This window comes from Barbus barbus (assembly GCF_936440315.1).
Source record: "Barbus barbus genome assembly, chromosome: 6".
NCBI lineage: Eukaryota > Metazoa > Chordata > Actinopteri > Cypriniformes > Cyprinidae > Barbus > Barbus barbus.
Window position 1 is genome coordinate 12,769,816 of NC_136734.1, and position 25,064 is coordinate 12,794,879.

Genomic DNA, 25,064 nt, shown 5'->3' on the forward strand with positions numbered 1-25,064 from the left:
TGTGGTGCATGAATATGGTAATCATTTAGGCCTATTGTTGTTGTAAAAAATCAAAGTAACAACTTTTTGTGTGCATTATCAAAAAAGAAAAAAAAAAGAAAAAAAAGCCATTCCACATGATTCACATTTTTAAATTGTTTATTTTCCAACGGTTTTGTTAGAATGTTAGGTGCATTCTTGCAGTCTGGTGCGCAAAGCATAAAGAGAGATTGTAAGCATAAGAGTCTCATGCAACATATTCTCTCTAACTCCCTGTTCCGTTTGTCTAATTAAATCAAGCTGAATTTCTGAGTTTCTCAGTACTGGAACACTTAGCCTTCTCAGAATAGAGCAGAACATGTCCTCAGTGTATCACTGTGCATTAAGGATGTTGCACTAAGGACGCTGTGAAGCAGTGATATTGCAAAAAAAACTCGGACACATTCATCTTAATTTGGTCACATTTTCCTCATAAAATACACAGTAATGAATTTCAAGGAAAATACAAGAAATTGAATTAAAGGGCAATAAAATTTAGTATACCATGCTGTGTCTGTGAACGCAGATAAATGAAATGTGATCTTATCACCTGATTTCAACTTTTCAGTATAAGAAAATTCTTTCTTTCTTTCTTTCTTTCTTTCTTTCTTTCTTTCTTTCTTTCTTTCTTTCTTTCTTTCTTTCTTTCTTTCTTTCTTTCTTTCTATCTTTCTTTCTTTCTTTCTTTCTTTCTTTCTTTCTCTTTGCAGCTTAGAGCAAAATAAATGACTAAGTTATTGCATTTATTACAATAACTATAAATGATCCCTTTCTTTATAGTTTTTTTTTAAATAAAACTAACTTTATAAAGAAAAAAATACTTTCTCGATTTAACACATCTACATTTAGACAACTGATGTTAACTTTTATTTCTCTCAAAAGTATAAGAAATTAGATTTCCTTCAGTCTTTTGTGGGCAGGTTTCATTCAACATCTACAGAATCTATAGCACTAGTTTTGTGGTCATATCAAAGCAGGGACCATTTCCTGTGTTCCATTATTCCCTGTCAGTCAGGATTCAATGTGGAGTACACTGGACTCATTTAGAATGGCCAATCCCAGCCACATGACTGTGAATGTGGGTGGCCTGATCACGGGGTAGGTTAACTTGCAGAAATCCCCTGTTGTGAGTACCATCCAAAGCATACAGAGAGAGCTTACAGCATTCTGTGCTAGAGAATAATTTAATAAAGCTATGTTGCAAAAGAATTGCAACCAATGTTACTGTGACATTAGAATGTAAAGCAATATATTAATGTATCACATTCCTCCAGTAGTCACATGGATCATAGGTGGAGTTTGGAAAACCTCAGACAGGCAGTAGTGTTCTGTTTGGATAGCTGTGGTTTCCTCCTTGGTGCATTCCTATACACACCACCTTTCTACAGTGTTTTCCGAATGATGAATTCATGGACATAATGTTAACTAGCGTGAGAAATGCCAGCACAATCTACTGGATTATTATATTGCTTATTCTTATTGAGTTACTTAGATAAACATATGAGAAGATTAGTAATGGTTTCTTAAATTGCAGATACTATGTGACAAGGGATGCATGGAACTCATAATAACATCATATGCTCTAATATTCTAAAAAAAAGAGCTAAATAGCGCTAAAAGTGTTTATTTGGCTTGTAATCAGGGGAACCACTTTAAGTGCTACATAGCACCTATATCTTTAAATATGGTACTATATTGCACCTTTACCACCCCAAAGAACTGCTGAAGAACCATTACAGGCTCTTTATAGGTGCTATATATCAATTGGTTCCCCTACGATTAAGAGCCAAAGAACCACTTAGCAGTGCTGTATAGCATCTCAACTACCACAAAGAACTGCTGAAGAACCGATATATATATATTTTTTTTTTGTATGTGTAAATTCTTAAGGTCAAATATGTCCTTCTTTAAGTGGTCTTAAACATACAACTGAAAATACTGATCATTTTAGGCAATACAGGCAAAACCGATTTTGGACGAGTTATATGCAAGTGAACAATAATACCAATACTGAGTACAGTATGTACAGTAGCAGTAGAAATACATTAACATATTTTTTCTGACAAATGGCTGTGGAAAATAAGCATTAACAATCCTAAAAGTCTTAAAAAGACTTTTAAGATTTATTTTTTTATTAAATACTATTAGTTGAACTTGAGAGTGCTTCTTTGACCCACTTAAGTAGGACTTGTTGTAATGTTTAAATGTAATTTCTATTATTTCTAATATATGGATACTTAAAAAATTTGTGACATTATTACAAGGTGCACTTTTTGAAAGTGTACTCAAGTGTGTTAAGAAACATATTCATAAAACTTCCTTTAAGTGCATTTAAGCAGCCTTTATTTAATAATAATAATAATAGCAATAATAGTAAACATACAAGTATAGTTTTTAAAATACTTTTAATATTTTCAGTACTCTACAAATGCACATTCTTTTTCAGAAGGGTATTTTTCGGTCTGATTTGCACACAGTGCTTTTCAAATCCAGTGCACAGCATAATCATAAATTAGCCAAACTCATTGTGACATACGAGTGTCCCTCAGAAGCAGACAAAAAGAGTATGGGTTTCTCCCTAATGGAAGTATGCTGATGTTTGTCGTGTTCCAGCTCATCAGCTGCAGGCTCTCAATTCGACATTACAAATCCAGACCTTGGGTCTCCCAGAAGCATCGTTCCACTGATAGAGACTGTTTATGACTTATTGTGGAACAGTTTGTCCTGAAATGCTGCTGCTTTGTTTTGCATTTTCACCTATAGCACTCTATATAGAGATGAATTAGGCAATGGTAGATAGCAAGGAGTTACTGTAGTTCACAAAACTTGAGCAACAACATTTACTCATGATTCCCGCGCTTTAGAGCTGAGCAGACAGACCTAAAGGCAATATACAATTGCAGGTAATTACACCACTATCATTCATCCACAGCTCTGAGCTTCAGGGTTGAAGCATAATGATTTGAATACGTTCTGTTTATTAGCATTATACATGTTCTACTACCAGCCCACTTTTTTCATGATTTATGTACCTACAAAACATGTTCTTGCAAGTACTGTGGTGGATTGTTTTTATATATACTATATCACTGATAATTATGCTTTTTATGGTCCTCCAAGGTACTTGTAAACCATATTATGCAAGTTGTACCATATATGTCCATAATGTTATACCGTAGTACTTTTATGTCTGCAGAATTACTTTGAGTATTTTCAACCACCCTGTCTTGCATTTATTCTTTCTTTCTTTTTCAATTTGTTTTAATTTAAAAAAAAATTTAATAGTTATTTTATACAAGTTACCATAATTTACTGACTTTCATAATGTTCCAAAACTCCGTGGAGGAACGTGGTTGAGAACCACTGTTATAAAAGAAGGAAAATGAGGGTGAATAAATGATGACAGATATTTTTTTTCTGTTGAACTATTCCTTTATTGCCTTTTAAAATGAGATATTTGTAATATCTCATAATCTCAAAAAAATCTCCTTTCATGGCCTTGAAATGCTCTTGCATACTGAATGAGAACACCGGACTCACTCAAATGTGTCTCAGTGCTTTAAAGCAAGTTCAGACATGTCTAAAATAGAAAACCCTCATCATGTGCAGTGCCTCTTTCTTTCTATTTTCACCTTTGGGTTTATCATCTGCATAGACATTAGCCCTGATGAATTTCTACATAGGATGCATCATTTACAGTTTTGAAAGAAACTGAATTTCATTATTAAAATTTCATGCACAAGAAATTTACCATTCTTTCCAAACTAAAGAACACCTCCCCCAGTTCACCCACATTTTTCTCACAAGCTGAAAGCAAAGCAAATCAGTTCTGTCCGCAGACTGTTGCTTTTGGCTCTTGTGAGTTACTGCAGTTTTAAAATGTGTTTTATTAATGCCTGTACATGACCACATAGGGGTGTACCATAACATTTAGTGTATGCATGTTTGACACTTAAATAATATACAGAATATACAGTGTATTTTTGATGGGATTTTGGATTGCGTGAACTCTTCCAAAGCCTAACCAATTTTGACTGGAACTGTCAGCTGGTCTTTTGGAAACTCTACAGCGACGGCTATTATCATGCTAATCAAATATGGATATCTAAGCAGAGGTCCTCACAGACCACCAACTGCAACTCAAAGATGTAGATGGGAAGTAGACGAAAGGCTGATACCTTAAAGAAGTGAAAAATGTTCTAAAGAGATCATATATATATATATATATATATATATATATATATATATATATATAAATGAACTTTCATTTTTTTTCCTTAAAAAAGTGAGAGATGTAGTGCAATTTTAATTTAGCTTTCAGTTTTGTCCTTTTGATTTAATTTATTATTTCACAGTTTTTTTAAGTAGGACTTGTTGTAATGTTTAAATGTAATTTCTATTATTTCTAATATATGGATACTTTAAAAATTTGTGACATTATTACAAGGTGCACTTTTTAAAAGTGTACTCAAGTGTGTTAAGAAACATATTCATAAAACTTCCTTTAAGTGCATTTAAGCAGCATTTATTTAATAATAATAATAATAATAGCAATAATAGTAAATATACAAGTATAGTTTTTAAAATACTTTTAATATTTTCAGTACTCTACAAATGCACATTCTTTTTCAGAAGGGTATTTTTCGGTCTGATTTGCACACAGTGCTTTTCAAATCCAGTGCACAGCATAATCATAAATTAGCCAAACTCATTGTGACATACGAGTGTCCCTCAGAAGCAGACAAAAAGAGTATGGGGTTCTCCCTAATGGAAGTATGCTGATGTTTGTCGTGTTCCAGCCCATCAGCTGACATTTCAGTCACATGTTCCAATACTTTTGGTAACATGAGCAATGGGTGGGTTCAAACAAAAGGTGCTCTAAGTTGTGAATCAGATCAGGATGAAAATACCTGGAAATGAAAGCTGAATTGTTGATCTCTTGTCTCATATTCATCTTTTGATGTCAAACGCAAATGTTTTCAGTCTATGGCAAAAATAAAGGAATTGGCCTCACTGTTCCTATATATGAAGAGCTTATTTGCAAAAACAGATAACTCTGTTTTTTTTTCATTTTCAAAAATCATGTTTTTTATTGTTATCATGTTTTTATTGTGCTTTATTGTGTTAGTCTTCTGAGAATTGTTAAAGGGGTCATATGATATTGCTAAAAAGAACATTTTGTGTATTTGGTGTATTGCAATGTGTTTACGTAGTTCGTGGTTCAAAAAACACATTATTTTCCACATACTGTACATTATTTTTGCTCCTATATGCCTCGCCTTTCTGAAACGCATCGATTTTTACAAAGCTCATCGTTCTGAGAAGCGAGGCGTGCTCTGATTAGCCAGCTATCCGGTGCGTTGTGATTGGCCGAATACCTCAAGTGTGAGACGGAAATGTTACGCCGCTCACAGTATTGTGATGGCCTTTCCCGGCTAGATGAGACTAAAACAATAAAACCCATTACAAACGAGGCATTTGTTGCATCCAGTGGGGACATAATTACTGATTATAATGACTTAGGCTGCATCCGAAATCGCATATTTGCCTACTATATAGTATGCGAAAAACAGTATGCGAGGCGAGTAGTATGTCCGAATTCATAGTATTCGAAAAACAGTAGGCGAGAATTACCCGGATGACCTACTACTTCCGCCCGAATTCTGTAGTAGGCATACGATTGACACTTTACTATCCCATGAGGCCAAGGGAGAGGAGGTGTCATATTCGAAAAATGGCGGAAAGCGAAACAGCAAGTACCTCAGGGAAAAATGTTGTTCATTGTGGTTAAATTGCACTTGTTTAAAATAATCAAAGTAAACGGCTGACTTAAAGTTTAAACGTTGTAAATCGATGAGATGACTTCATGAATATGGCGGATGTAGTACGTCCGAATTCCATTCATACTACCCTCATTCATACTATATGGAACGTACTTTTTTAACGGTCGAGAAGTACGTTTGAATTCAAATGTAGTACCTACACAAGTAGTATGCGATTTCGGACGCAGCCTTATATACCAATAGCACTTTTTGATTGCTTCTGCCTGATCGATTGCTTCAGTCTGTTCCTGTCTGTTGTGCTGCTGAGAGGTTTGCGATTGTAGCTCCGCTTTTTTATTGAATCTTTACCTTACTTTCACTCTCTGTTGTTTAAAGTGATAATCTATAACTTAATTCCCACCATATTTCTGGTATTATCATCTCAATCTAATCTAACTAATTTGATCGTTCGCTTTTAAAACCGCGAGTGCAGCGCGTTAGCATTCGTTAGCCGGTTAGCTTGTTACTCACAGTTCCATTCGCGTTTCTATTCGTGCCTATTATTATTTTCTTTTTTTTCTCGCTCTGTTTTCATTTCGCTCTCGCTCCGTTTTTCACGAGTTCATCAAACAACAGTGGTTAAGTTGGTATCATTAATCAATCACGGTGAGTAATGGCTTCTTCTCCTGCTATTGTTGTTTGCACTGCTTGCCTCATGTACAGTTTATCTATCTCTGTCGGTGACAAGGGATTCACATGTGATAAATATAAATGCAGGAAAATAATTAGGCTGACAGAGAAGATTTTAGAACTAGAGACACGCATCCAAACTTTAGTTGAGGACAGTAAGAATGTGAGGGCTGTAGATACAGCTTTGGATGCGACTAGCTCAGCGAGTCATGTACATTGTTCGGTTCCGGTAGAGCCCATGCAGCAGGGCAACTGGGTAACAGTGAGGCGGCCTAGTCGCCGGTCAAAACATCACTCTTCCGCTCCGATCAAAACATCAAACAGGTTCTCCCCACTCAGTGACACACCCACTGAGAAACCTGATCAAAGTGCTCTAGTAAATGGCAATTCTATTGTAATAATAATAATAATAATAAGTTTTATTTATATAGCGCCTTTCCAGTGCTCAAGGACACTTCACAATGTACATTTAACAAAGAAGAGACAATTCACGTAAGCATAGATGATAACAATAAGTATAGATACAGTAAAGGAGCATTATATGGACAGGGCAACATACCGATAAAGAGTCAAGCATAACAAAAATACAAATACAAAGTAGAGCAGACTGAAGCGACAAAGCATGAAAAGAACAAGTTCATTAGACAAAGCATGGAATCAGTAATCAAAGGTATAGCATTCAGAAAACAAGTGAGTTTTGAGTAGTGATTTAAATTCTGAGATATTGGTAATACAGCAAAGTGAGCGAGGGAGGGAATTCCAGAGTTTGGGTGCAATAATACTGAATGATCTGCCCCCCGTTGAAGAAAGGCGGTGCCGAGGGACAACGAGAAGGCCAGAGTCAGAGGAACGTAGTGAACGAGTCGGGGTGTAGGGGACAAGCAAATTACACAGATAAGGGGGAGCTAAGCCATGCAAGGATTTAAAAGCGAGCAGGAGAATTTTGAATTTAATACGGTAGGCAACTGGGAGCCAGTGGAGATCATACAAAATTGGGGTGATGTGAGCAGAACGTTTGGTATGAGTGAGTATTCTAGCAGCAGAGTTTTGAATGTATTGTAATCTAGAGATGGAGCTGGCAGGTAAACCAATGAAGAGGGCATTACAGTAATCAAGACGTGATGAAACAAATGCATGGATAATCGTTATTGTACGGTGTTACTGCCCGTAACCATTTTAAGGCTCGTTAAATCAAACAATTAAATAAAGGACACAGGCTGAACATATGAAAAGAATCACAACACCTGATGTGAATTTCAAGACGCCTCTTATTTAATTCACTTACGGTATTCAACTCAAACCTTTAGAAAATAATACACAACAGTTCACAAATAATATTTATAAACACAATCTAATGAATAATAACAAAGAAAAAAATAGTCAGCTCACGGGTAGGAAAGCTAAGAAAACAGACTCCTAACAACACCTGTTCTCGGAACAAAGCTCTTACCTGACTCCCGAAATAAGAATAGGTGAGTCTTTCGGACACCTGCTTCCCTCGCTCAGTTCTTACTAAATAAACAAAACATGAACTAATAATATAAATACTACCCGCAACTGATAAGTAAAAAGAATATCACATATCAAAACACAAATTTACAAGTTAAACCTAAGCATAACGAAAAACAAAAATATAGCCTCAAAGAGGTGATGAAAGAGACGCTTGCGAGAACAATGGGAAGCGGAGCCACAGAAAGAGAGAGACCGCCATTGTCGCCTCGCAGCCTATTTATCCGGAATCCTTGATGACGTCACACGACTCTCGCAGAATGGAAATCCCCCACAACGCCACCTATGGGCTTAGAACATAAATGTCACACAGATAGACGTAACATACGGAATGTGAAAATAGAGACACCAGCCACCATAGTCTAATGTTTACCGGGACCCAGAGCGCCTGACACCTACAATTTAAAAGTGCTGGCTAATGCTAAACGTAAATTCAGTAAGATTGTTATCCACATCGGCACTAATGATGTTCGACTTCGCCAGTCGGAGATCACTAAAAATAATGTTAAAGAGGTGTGTGAACTTGCAAGTACGATGTGAGACACTGTAATATGCTCTAGCCTGATCCCTACTTACCGGGGTGACGAGATTCATAGCAGACTGCTGTCACTCAATGGCTGGATGTCTAAGTGGTGTCCGCAGAATAAGACTTTATAGACAATTGGACGAGTTTTTGGGGCAGACCTGACCTGTTGAAAAGAGATGGTCTTCATCCGTACTGGGGTGGTGCCGCTCTTCTCTCTAGAAATATGGCACATAGTCTTAGAGTTCGTACTTGACTAACTGGGGCCCAGGTCAGGAAGCAGACAGACTGGCTAAACCGACCGTCTGCTAGCTGCCTCACGTCACAGTTAATTCTCAGCACATCCTTCACCTAGATAACACACTATAGAGACTGTGTCTGTTCCCCGAACTATAAAATACAGAAAACGTCCAAACCAAATAGGAGTAACAATTTAATTGATGTTCAACAAATAAAAAATGTTTACAATACAGAGAAACAACTGATAAAACTTGGCTTACTGAATAACAGGTCCCTTTCTACAAAACCACTTTTTGTAAATGATTTGATCAGTGATAATAACCTAGATTTGCTCTGTTTGACAGAAACATGGATAAAACCAGATGAATACATTACTTTAAATGAGTCTACCCCCCAAGATTACTGCTATAAAAATGAGCCACGTCCAAAAGGTAAAGGGGGAGGTGTTGCTACAATTTATAGCAATATTCTCAGTATTTCTCAGAGGGCAGGCTTTAAGTATAACTCGTTTGAAGTTATGGTTCTGCATATAACATTATCTAGAGAAACACGTGTCAGTGATAAATCCCCTATGATGTTTGTACTGGCTACTGTATACAGGCCACCAGGGCACCACACAGGCTTTATTAAAGAATTAGCTGATTTTCTATCTGAGTTAGTGATGGCTGCAGATAAAGCCTTAATTGTCGACGATTTTAATATCCATGTCGATAATGAAAAAGATGCATTAGGACCAGCATTCATGGACATTCTGAACTCTATTGGGGTGAGACAACACGTTTCAGGACCTACTCATTGTCGAAATCATACTTTAGATTTAATACCGTCACATGGAATTGATGTTAGTGGTGTTGAAATTCTGCAGCAAAGTGATGATATCTCAGATCATTATCTAGTCTTGTGTAAACTCCATATAGCTAAAACTGTAAATTCTAATCCTTGTTACAAGTACGGTAGAACCATCACTTCTACCACAAAAGACTGCTTTGTAAGTAATCTTCCTGATTTATCTCAATTCCTCAGCATATCCAACAGCGCAGAAAAACTTGATGATGTAACAGAAACTATGGACGCTCTCTTTTCTAGAACTTTAGATACAGTTGCTCCTTTACGCTTAAGGAAGATAAAAGAAAACAGTCTGACTCTGTGGTATAGTGAGCACACTCGCATCCTAATGAGAGCAGCCCGGAAAATGGAGTGCAGCTGGAGGAAAACAAAACTAGAGGCGTTTCGTATAGCTTGGCGGGAAAATACCCTATCCTACAGAAAAGCATTAAAAACTGCTAGATCTGATTATTTTTCGTCTCTTCTAGAAGAAAACAAACATAACCCCCGGTATTTATTCAATACAGTCACTAAATTAACGAAAAATAAAGCATCAACAGGTGTTGGCATTTCCCAAGAGCACAGCAGTAATGATTTTATGAACTACTTTACTTCCAAGATCGATACTATGAGAGATAAAATTGTAACCATGCAGCCGTCAGCTACAGTATCGCATCAGATAGTGCCCTATAGATCCCCTGAAGGTCAATTCCACTCATTCTCTACTATAGGAGAGGAAGAATTGTATAAATTTGTTAAATCATCTAAACCAACAACATGTATGTTAGACCCTATTCCATGTAAACTACTAAAAGAGCTGTTTCCAGAAGTCATAGATCCTATTTTGGCTATTATTAATTCATCATTGTCATTAGGATATGTCCCCAAAACCTTCAAATTGGCTGTTAATAAGCCTTTCATAAAAATAAAAAAAACACAACTCAACCCCAAAGATCTAGTTAATTACAGACCGATCTCAAATCTCCCTTTTCTGTCAAAGATACTAGAAAAGGTAGTATCTTCACAATTATATTCCATCTTAGAGAATGTATCTGTGAGGAATTCCAGTCAGGATTTAGACTGTCATAGTACTGAGACTGCTCTCATTAGAGTTACAAATGACCTGCTTCTATCATCTGATTGTGGTTGTATCTCTTTATTAGTTCTACTGGATCTTAGCGCTGCGTTCAACACTATCGACCACACCATTCTTTTAAATACACTAGAACACTTTGTTGGCATTCGTGGAAGTGCCTTAGCATGGTTCAAATCATACTTATCTGACCGCCATCAGTTCGTAGCAGTGAATGAAGAGGTATCATATTGATCACAAGTGCAGTATGGAGTACCTCAAGGCTCAGTACTAGGGCCGTTACTTTTCATGCTTTTCATGTTACCCTTGGGAGATATTATCAGGAGACATGATGTTAGCTTTCACTGTTATGCTGATGATACTCAGTTCTATATTTCTTCACGGCCCAGTGAAACACACCAAATTGAGAAACTAACGGAATGCATAGTCGATATAAAAAACTGGATGACGAGTAACTTTTTACTGCTAAATTCTGAAAAAATAGAGATGTAAATTATCGGATCTAAAAACCCCACATGTAATAACCTAGAACACTATCTAACACTTGACGGCTGCTCTGTCAATTGTTCTTCATCAGTTAGGAACCTAGGTGTGCTGTTTGATAGCAATCTTTCATTTGAAAGCCATGTTTCTGGCAACTGTAAAACCCTATCAAACATCATATAGAATGTTTAAAATCTTGTTAATTACTTATAAAGCCCTGAATGGCTTAGCTCCTCAGTACCTGCGCGAGCTCTTATCACATTATAGTCCTCCACGTCCGCTGCATTCTTTGGTATTATGTTTGATAATACCAAAATCTGAAGAGTACCTGCCCGAAGGGCTACCATGGATTTTGAAATTTTGCGAGCCCTGCTAGAATATAAAAAATCGACTGCGGGCGGCAGATCCTTTTCCTATTTAGCACCCAAACTCTGGAACAATATACCTAATACTGTTTGGGAGGCAGACACACTCTGTGAGTTTAAATCTAGATTAAAGACACATTTCTTTAACCTGGCTTACACATAACACACTACTACACTTCTATTATTCAAATCCATTAAAGGATTGTTAGGCTGCATTAATTAGATCAACCAGAACCGGGAACACTCCTGATAACACACAATGTACTCGTTACATTGTAAGAATGGCATCTATGCTAATATTTGTCTGTTTCTTTCTTATTCTGTTTCTCAGTCTGTTTCTGGATCAGATGGTGGATCGGCGCCGGGAGATGATATCTCCCTGATCGTGGGCGGAAGCCGGACACCTGGATGAGCCCCGGGGACATATCCCCGGTGAAGACCTCGACAAAAAATACAATAAAAATAAAACAAAATAACGAAAAATATAATAAAATACCTAACTACATAATACTATTATTTTTAGAAATGGCAACAATATAAAAATAGCAATATAATACACTTATACATTTAGAATTTTAATTAAATCAATAAATAAACAATAATATCCTGGCCAGAGGAGAACTGGCCCCTCGACTGGTTTCTCCCAAGGTTTTTTTCTCCATTCTGTCACAGAGGGAGTTTTGGTTCCTTGCGACTGTTGCCTCTGGCTTGCTCAGTTGGGGACACTTAATTTCTAGTGATTCTCGTCAATATGATTTAACAGATACTATTTCAACTAAACTGAGCTAGACAATGACATCTCTGAATTCAATAATGAAATGCCTTTAACTGAAAATTGAGTGTTTAATCTTATTATACATTACCGACACTCTATCCTCCAATTTGATACTGTTAAGTGCTTTGACAATCTGTATTGTTAAAAGCGCTATATAAATAAAGGTGACTTGACTTGACTTATACTGTCTTTTTAAACATTACCATGTTTGCATTTGTGATTGGAGAAACGACAAACAAGAAGCATAAATTCTACACTGCTCAAAACTCGCGTTTGAATCATCGGTGGCAAAAACGTACTTACAGACTGTGAGTCAGAAGCGTCAGACTGTCCTTGCAAAGTTGGAACTGCACCACTTTATAGAAACAGCCTTTGTGCATAGCTGGCAGGCTACTCTTTCAGGTTCAGGAAATAGTCCTCCGTAAAATGCGCTGCACACACTCTAATATTTGGGTTGAACTCTTCTGAAACTGTTGTAAATACAACTTAACCACTGATTTCTAGTTGTGTCCTCTTTTGGAAACCCAACCAAAGTAGTTTTGCTTTCACAACGAAACAGCATCTCCACGACATGGCACGGGCGGCAGCAACAGCAGCACTACAGCGAGAATAAAAATCATGCCCCCTGTCTTTGTGTAAACATTTGGGCGGGTGTTTTGCAAATCTCCCCACACCGTGACGTAGACATGTGGGAGCATGTTTGAATGAGATCCAGTTTACGGACTAAAAGCGTGCGTCAACTTTATTGAAATCGGGACATATCAAGCAGTAATTTAATTTCCAGTAACGGACGGTAGAAAGTAAAACAATTAATGGTATGCAATCTATGACAGAATAGTCCCACAACTAATCGTTTATTTTTTCCTCGCGCCTCACCACAATGAAGTGTCACCTCAAGTGACATGGGAAAAGACATAGAAAGCTTAAATGAACATCAGAAAAGCAGGCAGCGTGCACATTTCTTGTTAAAAATAAAAGGCCATCAACCTACACTTAAAACAGGAACCATCGCCATTCAAGAGTCAAAATTCAAGTCAAGTCAAGTCACCTTTATTTATATAGCGCTTTTTACAATGCAAATTGTGTCAAAGCACTGCACAATATCAAAAAAAGGAAAATAATGTGTCAATAAGTTTAAATAGTGTCTTTGCAATCAGGTCGACGATATCGCTGGAAATGAAGCGTCCCCAACTAAGCAAGCCAGAGGCGACAGCGACAAGGAACCAAAACTCCATCGGTGACAGAATGGAGAAAAAAACCTTGGGAGAAACCAGGCTCAGTCGGGGGGCCAATTCTCCTCTGGCCAAACAAACCAGCAGTTCAGTTCCAAACTGTAGCAAGTCAGATTGAATGGGCTCAGCTGGTTCCAGTGGTCTTTTCCGATGGCTGTCTAAGTGGCGGGGTCCTCAATGGGGATCTGTCTCTGGCGTTCATCCAGGTGTCTGGCCTCTGCCTACGATCAGGGACACATACGTCATCTCCCGGCGCTGATCCTCCATCTCAGGTGTTCGGTCATCTCAGATCATGTAATGGTTGGATCCAGACTGAAGTTCTGTAATTCCTAGCTACCACGGGATGTTAATGACCAAAATTCCACAGAACAACCTCTGTAAGTCATTCATCACTGCGCTGTATTGACACAATACCTTGCAATAGCACCCCCCCCCCCCCCCCCCGACTTGAGTCAAATGTAGCCCATGAATGTTGTCCAATATATATATATATATATATATATATATATATATATATATATAATACACGCACACACACACATATATACACTCACTGGCCACTTTATTAGGTACACCTTGCTAGTACCGGGTTGGACCCCCTTTTGCCTTCAGAACTGCCTTAATTCTTCGTGGCATAGATTCAACAAGCTGTTGGAAACATTCCTCAGAGATTTTGGTCCATACTGAGATGATAGCATCATGCAGTTGCTGCAGATTTGTCAGCTGCACATCCATGATGCGAAAATATCCAAAAATATCCCCCACACCATTACACCACCACCACCAGCCTGAACCGTTGAGACAAGGCAGGATGGATCCATGCTTTCATGTTCTTTATGCCAAATTCTGACCCTACCATCTCAATGTCGCCGCAGAAATCGAGACTCATCAGACCAGGCAACGTTTTTACAATCTTCTATTGTCCAATTTTGGTGAGCCTGTGCGAATTGTAGCCTCTGTTTCCTGTTCTTAGCTGACAGGAGCGGCACCTGGTGTGGTCTTCTACTGCTGTAGCCTATCTGCTTCAGGGTTCGACGTGTTGTGCGTTCAGAGATGGTATTCTGCATACCTTGGTTGTAACGAGTGGTTATTTGAGTTACTGTTGCCTTTCTATGATCTCTAACCAGTCTGCCCATTCTCCTCTGACCTCTGACATCAAAAAGGCATTTTCTTCCACACAACTGCTGTTCACTGGATATTTTCTCTTTTTTGGACCATTCTCTGCAAACCCTAGAGATGGATGAAAATCCCAGTAGAGCAGCAGTTTTTGAAATACTCAGACTGGCACCAACAACCATTCCATGTTCAAAGTCACTTAAATCCCCTTTCTTCCCCATTCTGATGCTCGGTTTGAACTTCAGCAATTCGTCTTCACCACATCTAGATGCCTAAATGCATTGAGTTGCTGCCATGTGATTGGCTGATTAGCAATTTGTGTTACCAAGCAATTGAACAGGTGTACCTAATAAAGTGGCCGGTGAGTGTGTGTGTGTGTGTGTGTATATATATATATATATATATATATATATTGTGGCGGGAGGAGCCAACGACAGACACAGTGGGCGTGGCGTCAAGCCTCGGAGAGGTTTTTATTAAACAATAAGGGATAAAATAAAGTGTCCAAAGGGGAAAAAGTGTCCAAATAAACGGGGAATCTGGTGTCCTCGCTGTGCCGCGGGGCTAGTGAAGGAGGGTATTGTTCGTCAGGGAAGGGTCCAGGGAAGGGGCGGAGTCCGGTGGCCGCACGCGCTCCCCTCTCGGGGCCGGGAGCGAGTGGCGGGGGCGTCTCGTTCCTACTCCTTGGTTCCCGGCGCTTCTGGGGGACTCGACGGCCCGGCATCCTGGCCCGTCAGCCGCCTAACGGGTGCGGCAGTCCTGCTCGACGCACCCTTCCTGGACCCACGAGGACACCAGCGTGCATGCACGGGGAAGAGACCGGTCTCCCGAGGAGAGGTGCGCTCGGCGTTTAAACGGCGGCGGTGATGAGGCTCTATTGACGTCAGGTGCGCCTCATCACACGCCGCCAGCCCTGCGTGTTCAGCGCCCCTCCTCTCTCACACACCCACTCCCGTCGGGAGCCTGGTGAAGGGCGGCGAATACGGGACGGGGTGGTGATGATGGACAGGGGGGAGGCAGCCGACTCGTCACAATATATATATATATATATATATATATATATACACATACATGCATACATACAGTAGTGGGATTTTCATGTTTAATATAGGTGGTTTGTAAAGATTTTACAATTTAATTCTCATTATAACACCTATCTCAAATTATGTGTAAAAAAGTGTGCTATTACTCTTTTAAGCAATCAAATTTGCATTTCTGTCTGATGGATGATGAAATGGCAAAAAAATAATCCCAAAGTTTTGCAGAATATTATAGAGACTTGACGGGGTTGGGCTGTTTTGAATTGGGCCACATGCAACCACCTATATGCAAAGAACATCCTAACTTGAACAACCTGAACTGAAATTGAGCAACCACTGCAATGCAATTATTGCAATTTCAGCTGCCCAGAAAGTACATGTGTTAATTTATGACACATTCCCAGAAGTTGCAAGGCATAGTATGTCTTCTGTACTCAGTAGTTCTGAGAAATGAGAGCAAAGTTCTATGTCTGCCCGCAAGCATAGTACAAACCATTTGCACATTTGTTTTTCTTTCTTAGTTTAACTGAACACTGCAGGTAGGCAACAGAAGGTCCCTCTATACCCCTCAGTGAATGTCTAATCGACCTTTTAAAAAATTCACATTGCACAAATTGGGCCCCCTAAACCATTTATCGGAACCATTTACTCCTTATTCCACCGCTGCAGTGACGGCTCTTTTGACTCTGTCCTTTCATTTAGCCTCCCATTCACTGATTCTCCCACTTTTGTGAGCAAGCTGAGAATTCTCACATAGTCTATCCCATAATATCCAGTGACATAAGAGGAACCTGTGAAATACATCACCCACCAACGCTTACTTAAACAAACCTGGATAAGAGCCCTCTTTCTTGCTATGCATCTCTATTTCTTTTTTTCTACCCATCAATCACTGCTTTACTGAACATTATACATGCATACCAAAGCTTCTATAATTCCCATAATTCATGTATGTCAGTGCTCCAGCACAGATGTTAAAAGAACCATCCTTCTTGCAAGACAACACCTCGGTTGTCAACTTAATATAGTGAAGAATATATCATATGTTGACATTTATATGGGCAAATATATCAAACAGGGCACTGAAGACACTGGACTTATCTTCAATGACATTACTGGTGGCTAAGTTCACATTCACAGCACAGCACAGTATGGGGTATATTTACTCCCATAAAACCTTTGGCTGTTTTTCTATAACTACAGACACTTTTATGTATTTATGTACAGGCCACTATTTTATTATTTTACTTTTGTTCCAGATCCAGGCTTTCAGTCTTTAACTATGAAAACCCATTATTATTAATTACATTATAAAAACTCTGCTAAACAAAGAGTAACAGCAAATAGATTTTTCAAACATTTGGTCTACATGACTTCCCAGCACCACATATGAGATTGTTTCGTTGCACATTTGATTATTTGACTGCATTTGCAATATAGTAAGACATAAAAACAGCATTTATTAACATAATAAGTTTGCATAGATACGCAGCTATTACTTTTACTTAGTTGCACCCTAGCATTGATTAGCCCTGAATACACGGCACTATTTACAACAGCATTTCCCTCTTTCAAGCTGGCAATTAAATGACGCTGTCTAGTCCCATCGCTCTTTAGTGTGCAGTGCGAACATGATACTTTAAACCTTTAAAAGCAGGAAAGTACAGTGTTTTGAAAAAGGCCCAGATCAACCGACTGTGAGACGCTGTGCTTAAAAAGACTCGAGGCAACAGTCTGGTGGGAACTATGTCTGATGGATCTTCTGTCTGTTCTGCTACCCAACAGTTTTATTTGAAAAGAGAATTTGCATCCTCGATTGATGTAGATAGCCATGGCTGCCGTGATTTAAATAACTGTAAGTCCTAAACTCCTCCTAATCCTGTGTGGGGAAATAATGGAAAGAGTAGCTTCAAACCCTTTCATTTTTTTTCTTAAGCTTTAGTTCTGAATGTCAGTGTTTTTGTGCATTTAAATATGAATGTTAAAGTGATACACACTGGATGTGTATAGATAGATGGACGGACGGACGGATGGACAGATAGATAGATAGATAGATAGATAGATAGATAGATAGATAGATAGATAGATAGATAGATAGATAGATAGATAGATAGATAGATAGATAGATAGATAGATAAATGCATGTATACATATAACATTTATTAATTTTAATTTTTTATTCTAAAAGCAAGTATACAGATTTAAACTGACAACATGGAGTAAATTAGTCATACAAAATAGTACAAAAATAAATAAAGGAAAATATATTTTCTGTATATTCTGGTCTCAGTAATGACAGAACAGCTCTTCAGATATACAGTGGGCTTGAACATAAAAATCCTTGAATGTCACAGATATTGCTCCAAGAACATTTATCTTAAGACCATTATTTATGCTTCATAAAGGACTGAGAGGCCAACATTTGAGTCTGAGTTCATACTCTTAGACCATCAAATGAAACTATTGGTTCAGTAAATGTGGGAAATTCTGATATTTATATTCTAAAACATCAGTTTAGGGCATTAGAGATGTATAATTATCAAGGTGGAAGATCTGAGCTGATTAGACTTATCAAATTCACACATGCAATTGTGTGATTTTGGCAAGTGAGACTTTATTATGAAGTAATTACAAAAGACAAATGTGGTAATACACGATATTATAAAGTCTTCCCATCAAAGACATGAAATACGTGTTTCCGAGAAGTAGTCACAAAATATTTTTAAACCTCAGTTGTAATGCCTGTTCATCCTGTAATGACATACAAGCCTTTTTGAGCTGAATGTGTGGGTACATAATGTACTTTACAGTGTACCAAGCAGATCTGGCTTATATAAACCTGCATTAGTACAAATGGGTATATGTGTACTTAATCGAATCAAAACCGCCTGAAGCTAAAACATGTACTATTTACTTTTCTAATACTAGTACATGAAAATATGGAAAGACCTAAATGAAAAAGGAAAAAAAACAAAAAAAAAACACTTGTTTTGATTACTCTTCCTGTAGCCTACTGATCTCGCCTTTGGCTCATCACAGCCAACTCCTGAAGGTTTCGTTTGGTTTCAGTGGAAAACAGATTTACAGAAGAATTAAAGTATAAGCATTATGTATAAGCTTGTGTGGGTTTATACATGTTATTTCCCACAGTTACTTAATGCTACTTTTGTATTTTTTTTTTATTCTTTTTTGCATCATGAGAAATGTAAATTCATCAATTTAAATATCTGTCAGATGTGCCCAAATTTTGGTAATGTTAAATTATTGAAATGTAAGATTTTGAATTGAACAATTTTGGCCACCATACTTCCCATACTTCAATGTGGCAGTAAATAATTTTGGGGGGGGGCACAGAGCGTGCAATCTGTGATCGCGTGCAGTTGCTGACGCTCGCTAAAGCGTGCAATCGCTTTCTTATGTGCGCTGTTTTATCGGTACTTTCGCTTTCAAAATCTATCGTGTTCAGCAAGGAGGGGAGAGGATGTCAAAACAGGACTCTCTGTGGCTGCTTGTCTCAGTTTAATATTGAATCCACTTTCTCCCTCTTTGCTTTGTAATGTTGAACTCATCACAACTCTTCTGGCCTCTTACTCTGCAGGCAGATAAAAAAATGCAAAGAAAGGAATGGTAGCAATGAAGTGGAGGGTATGCACACACACAGATTTTGTGCAAGGAATGGAAACGGATATATAGGCAAGGGAAGGACAAAGGGAGCAGTGAAGGGGATAGGGGCTGAGTAAGACCCTGGAGATCCGTGAAAGGAAGGGTTGACCTAGTTTTGCTCTGGTGTGGTTATGGGTGATGGGCACAGACTAGAGAATTTTCCAGCACACAAGGCAGTCTTGCTCTAGGCATCCTTCTCAGTTCCAACAGCTATGCCTTAAAAAGGATGCTGATGACTTAAAACCCTCTGGTCACATGGAAGAACTTGAGATTCATGGACAAGGCAGTAATGTGAGGTCATATATTATGTTGTATGCTGAGTGAAAACCTAGAACTGCAAACAAAGAAACATATAACACTACTATACATCCCCCATCCCCCAGTGCATATGAACTGCATACTGCAAGTACTTTCAAACTGAGATGCCTTTGCATGTTTGGTGTACCAAATTAAAATTCTAACTGGCTAAAACACTGCTGACGTAAAACCTTGTGAGTGACCTTCAACCGAGTAATTTTTCCTGCAAAAATGTCAATTGCAATTCACGGAAATGGTCAAGACAGAAACCAATGTAATTTTTTTTGCTCAAATTAAAGTGACTAGAATTGTGAGCTGTAAGCATTATATTATTCAGATAATTGTTCTTAATGGTGTACAGTCAATGTCTGATGTGGCTTAACTGATTACAGCCAGTACTGCACGTCATGGTCCACATAAATTGACAAGCTCCATTGTTTCAATCTTTTGAGATGCAAATAGTGAACTGTGCTTTGAAATGAGGAACCCTTTTTTTTTCTTTTTTTTAAGTCCCAGAGGAATTTTCTATACAAAAATCATTTTATGGATCAGTATTTTTGCCTTGTTTTTTCAGTAAAACTAACCATCTTTAAAACAAGATAAGCAATAAACAAAATTTCAGAGAATGTAGTTTGAACTAATTGTCCTTTTCTTACTCCACTGAGGATACGGAGCAGAGACATACTGTACAGTAACTAAGGTAGCTCTTAGGTGATTACTTACAAAAATAAGTCAAAAGAGTGCACCCTCAAATCAAATGAAGTCAACTTCATTTATTTAGCACTTTAGACAATACAGATTGTGTCAAAGCAGATTTACAGTGTTAAACAGGAAACCAGTGTGTCAATAATGCAAAAAGACAATAACAGTATATTTTTCTGTTAAAGTCAGGTCATTGTTGATTCAGTGATTCAGTTGATTCATCATCCAGCTCAGTTCAGTTCTCCTCAAATAGTATCTGTGCAATCAAGCTGACAATATTGCCAAAAATTAAGTGTCCCCAACTAAGCAAGCCTAAGGTGACTGTGGCAAGGAACCAAAACTCCATCAGTGACAGAAATGGAAAAAAAAACTTTGGGAGAAACCAGGCTTAGTGGGAGGGCCAATTCTCCACTGGCCAGATGAAACCAGAATGATGTGATTTAATTCCAGGCTGCAACACAAGTCAGATTGTGCAGAGGACTCATCTGGCTCCAGTGGTCTGTGCCGATGACCGTCGAGGTAATGAGGTCTTCTCTGGGGATCTGTCTCTAGGACTCATGTAGTGGTTGTGGTCTTCACTGACATTCAGGTCTGTAGAGATTGTCTCTAGGTGCTGATCCACCATCTGGATATGGACTATAATATTAACGTAGATAATACGTTATAATATGTTAGGAAAATAGCTTCTTAAGATATAGCAAGTACATTGGGCGTTATGGGAAGTATTCCCGGTTCTGGTTGACCTAATAAATGCAGCCTAACAATCCTTTAAAGGATTATTATTATGCTCTTTTACAAAGTCTTGATTTTGTTTTGGAGGTGTACATGCTTTCATGCTTGGTGGCTCGAAAATTGCATTATTTTTTACATAATTTACATCATTACCTTTCTCCCCAGCCTGGCACAAACGGCTCGATTAGTTCTGGGTTTGATGAAGGCCTGCCTTCTGAAAAACTAAATGTGTTGTGATTGGTTAGCTGTCCCAGTGCGTTGTGATTGGTGAACAGCTAGACGGTGTTTCAGTACTGCCTCACCCCTTGCCAAAGCAGCAAATTCGTCAATATTGCTATATCAATTCAGACCCCAAGAATATTGAACAAGAGGATCGTGCAGAACCTTTGCACGCACGGATATTACAAGACATATTAAAGTGATAACGTTATTATTGTTGTTGTTATTATTATTATTGTTGGGAAGTCGTGGCCTAATGGTTAGAGAGTGGGACTCGTAATCCAAAGGTTGCGTCTCGGGCCGGCAGGGATTGTAGGTGGGGGGAGTGAATGTCCAGCGCTCTCTCCACCCTCAATACCACGACTGAGGTGCCCTTGAGCAAGGCACCGAACCCCCAACTGCTCCCCGGGCGCCGCAGCATAAAATGGCTGCCCACTGCTCCGGGTGTGTGTTCACGGTGTGTGTGTGTTCACTGCTTTGTGTGTGCACGTTGGATGGGATAAATGCAGAGCACGAATTCCGAGTATGGGTCACCATACTTGGCAGTATGTCACTTCACTTGTTGTTATTGTTTTTTTTTTTTTGTGGCTAAATCACATTTTAGATAGGATGTCAAAATCATCTTAAAAATAACTGCATTTATTATGTACAGATAAGAGCAACGGTAATATGTATTATGTATATTGTTCTTTAATTCTAACATTTATAACATGAATTTCAGTGAAACTGTTATACAGTTGAATTTATTTATACCATAGTCCCACAGATTTACACTATTTGTGGTGGCATAAATATGCAGATTCATTCTCTGCCAACAGGAGGCTGTTGTAGTGGTAGAGATCGAAGTTTCACCAGTAACGCTGTACACAAAACAGAGCTCCGCTCACGAACGCTGCTTTATCAGACATGCAAGATGAAATGAAAATGACATTCATAATTTTCTGAAGACAGTCGGTTACCTTCAGAAGTACAGCGATATAAGAACACCAGCACTGGTTTCGATCGTTTGAAGTTTGCAGTGCTGAACCAAGCATTGTCCCCTCCCCCAACCATTCAAATTTCCGTAGGTGGGATTTATTTTTGTGATATTCTAACGGACCGCTTTGTGATGTCACAAACACCGGAAAACAACGCTGTAGTCCAAATGAGCCGTTCGTTGTAGTTCTTGAAAAGGGATTTTTAAAAACAAAATATCTCCCTTTGGAGTGGACTTTGATATTTGTAACTTTGTAGATCTTTTTATGCCCAAACATACACACTACACACTGACTAAAATTAAAAAAGTGAAAACGCATAATAGGGCCCCTTCATTGGATTTGAATTACAAAAATGTGATAGTGTGTTATGTGTAAGCTAAGAGATGGGTTTTCAATCTAGATTTAAACTGACAGAGTGTGTTTGCCTCCCGAACAACGCTAGGAAGACTGTTCCAGAGTTTGGGCGCTAAACAGGAAATGGATCTACCACCCACAGTTGATTTTGATGTTCTAGGTATTATCAAATGGCCAGAGGTTTGAGATCGCAGTGGACATGATGGACCATAATGCAATAAGAGCTCGCTCAAATACTGAGCTAAACCATTCAGGGCTTTATAAATAATTAGCAATACTTTCAAATGTATACAGTGTTCAATAAGGGGCCAGTGCAGTCTTGACAGAACCGGGCTAATATAATCATACTTACTGGTTGTAGTAAGAACTCTGGCTGCTGCATTTTTGGTCAGCTGGAGTTTGTTTATTAAGCGCAAAGAGCAACCACAATAAAGCATTACAATAAACTAACCTTGAGGTCACGAACGCATTATAGCCATATTAGTTGAGAAGTACAAGTTTTGTAAAAAGCTAATAGTGATGATTGCTTTAAGCAACCAAAAATTGGGAAGATTTAACTTCCCCAGCTTAAAGCCAGCATGATAAATCACTTTGTAATTATATAGGCAACAGCAGAGCCATCCACTGTGTTCATTATGTCACCAAGGAAACAAGGAATCAAATGGTTTCTGATGGGAGGTGGTAAATATAGTACTCCCTGCTTACTGGAATCATGAGTGTATCATCATGACTGAGATCTCTCTATGAGTTACTTACGACTATGAAGAGGCTGGATAAAAGCACCATACCACATGAAACCAGACTCACTGTTCATGACTCACCCACTCCAAAGGCTTATAATAATGCCCCACTTCATTTCGTTGAAGTATTCACCACCATTGCTTCTCTTTTCTGTTTGAACTTGTTTTTGTGAATGTATAATATAGTTGTTATCATGTGTTTTAATTCTATTTTAGAATTAAACGTTTACAGAGCCACAGTTACATTTCATTTTTCCCCCTTATATTATATTTATAATGGTTTGTTAATCAATCAATAATGGAATTTATTTAAATGAAATTTTCATTTAATTTTTGAATAAATCCTTGATCTTTAACTTTTACTCCTGGCATAAAGATCCATCTCTGATAATCTGATCACAAGTGGTCAGGCTAGACACGTCACTATTTACACCTAGTAATGTGCCTCAAATGTGTCTCGTCTGAGCACTTGTGATTGGATTTCTTAAAGTTGAAAAAAGTAATAGAAAGAAAATGAAGCGAACAGAAAATAGTTCTCCTCAACATACGTGGATTTTCATTTATGCACAAAAGTTATTTCAGTAGAATACCTGTATTAACTTAAACTTCAGGTGTGCTTCAAATGATCATTACGTTTACTTGAATACTTAACCCTAAGCATAGATATGATAGTAAAAATTATGCTTGATTTAAGGTCATTAAGATAACATCTGATCATATAGATGCGGATATGTTTACATCAGCTCTGCAATTTGACACTCCAGTGTATTCATGCTTTTACTAATGTCTGACCTTGATTGCCTGAGTAAAGAATGAATCTGAAAAGGTTTCTATGTTAAAGAAGGTGGAGGCACCTATTACATAATCATCTTGGACCACCAATGGCAGTTTGAATGTGTTTAACAAAAATTTGTCTGGAAAGTTCACGCTAGTCATCTGTTTTGAACCAACTTAATTTTGACAAGATTTTGTTTGAAATGACGTCACCCATGTTAATTCCCTCATGTCTCTTTCAGTATTACCACTAATGCACAATGTATATGAGTACAAGATGTCTGACATACTAATAAAAGACTGTGATTATAATATCCCTTCTCAAGTTAAATGTATAAAAGGTCAAACCTGTCAGTGGCTTCCTTCATGTTCTAAACAACTGCCTTGAGTGATATTATTTTAAGCAATCAGAAGAAAGTTTCTAATGCTTGAGACTATACTTGATAAAGAAATTACTAAAACATTTCAGAACACAGCAAATATAATTGTAATGACAAATGTTGGTGCCAGCATCTTGTTACACATGGTTCAGTTGACCTTTCTCGCTGATTAAGCCACACGACTATTCTAAACTCTTCTTCTGATGTTAATCCTGCATGCTTGTCAGAGAGATAGTCAACAAGTACTTCAGTGTGAGTGCTGATAGAAGACAGGAGACAGAACAGCCTCAGGCTGCATTGCTTAAAGAGACAAGACACATACCACACAGATCTGCTAAACCTAAAGCTGGAGAAACAGCTAAGGTATTTTTCACCTGGTCCTCAACAACGTCATGAACTCAGTGGACGACACTGTAGGCATGCATCCCGTCTATAAGGTCAGACACTGAGAAGTGTCCTTGCTGTTAGCACACAAGCTCCAGACATATTAAGCCGTGGTGCTCATGCAGGAAACACAGGTTTGAATCTGGTGTTGAAATGAAAATATGATTTCAG

At 38.2% G+C, this 25,064-nt stretch overlaps 1 long non-coding RNA gene across 2 annotated transcripts in view; it reads left to right on the forward strand.

Annotated features, from left to right (window-relative positions):
* Window positions 1-25,064, forward strand: part of LOC306870868 — a 1,223,475-nt gene that overhangs the window by 435,078 nt on the left and 763,333 nt on the right. The gene's annotated exons all lie outside the window — the stretch shown is intronic.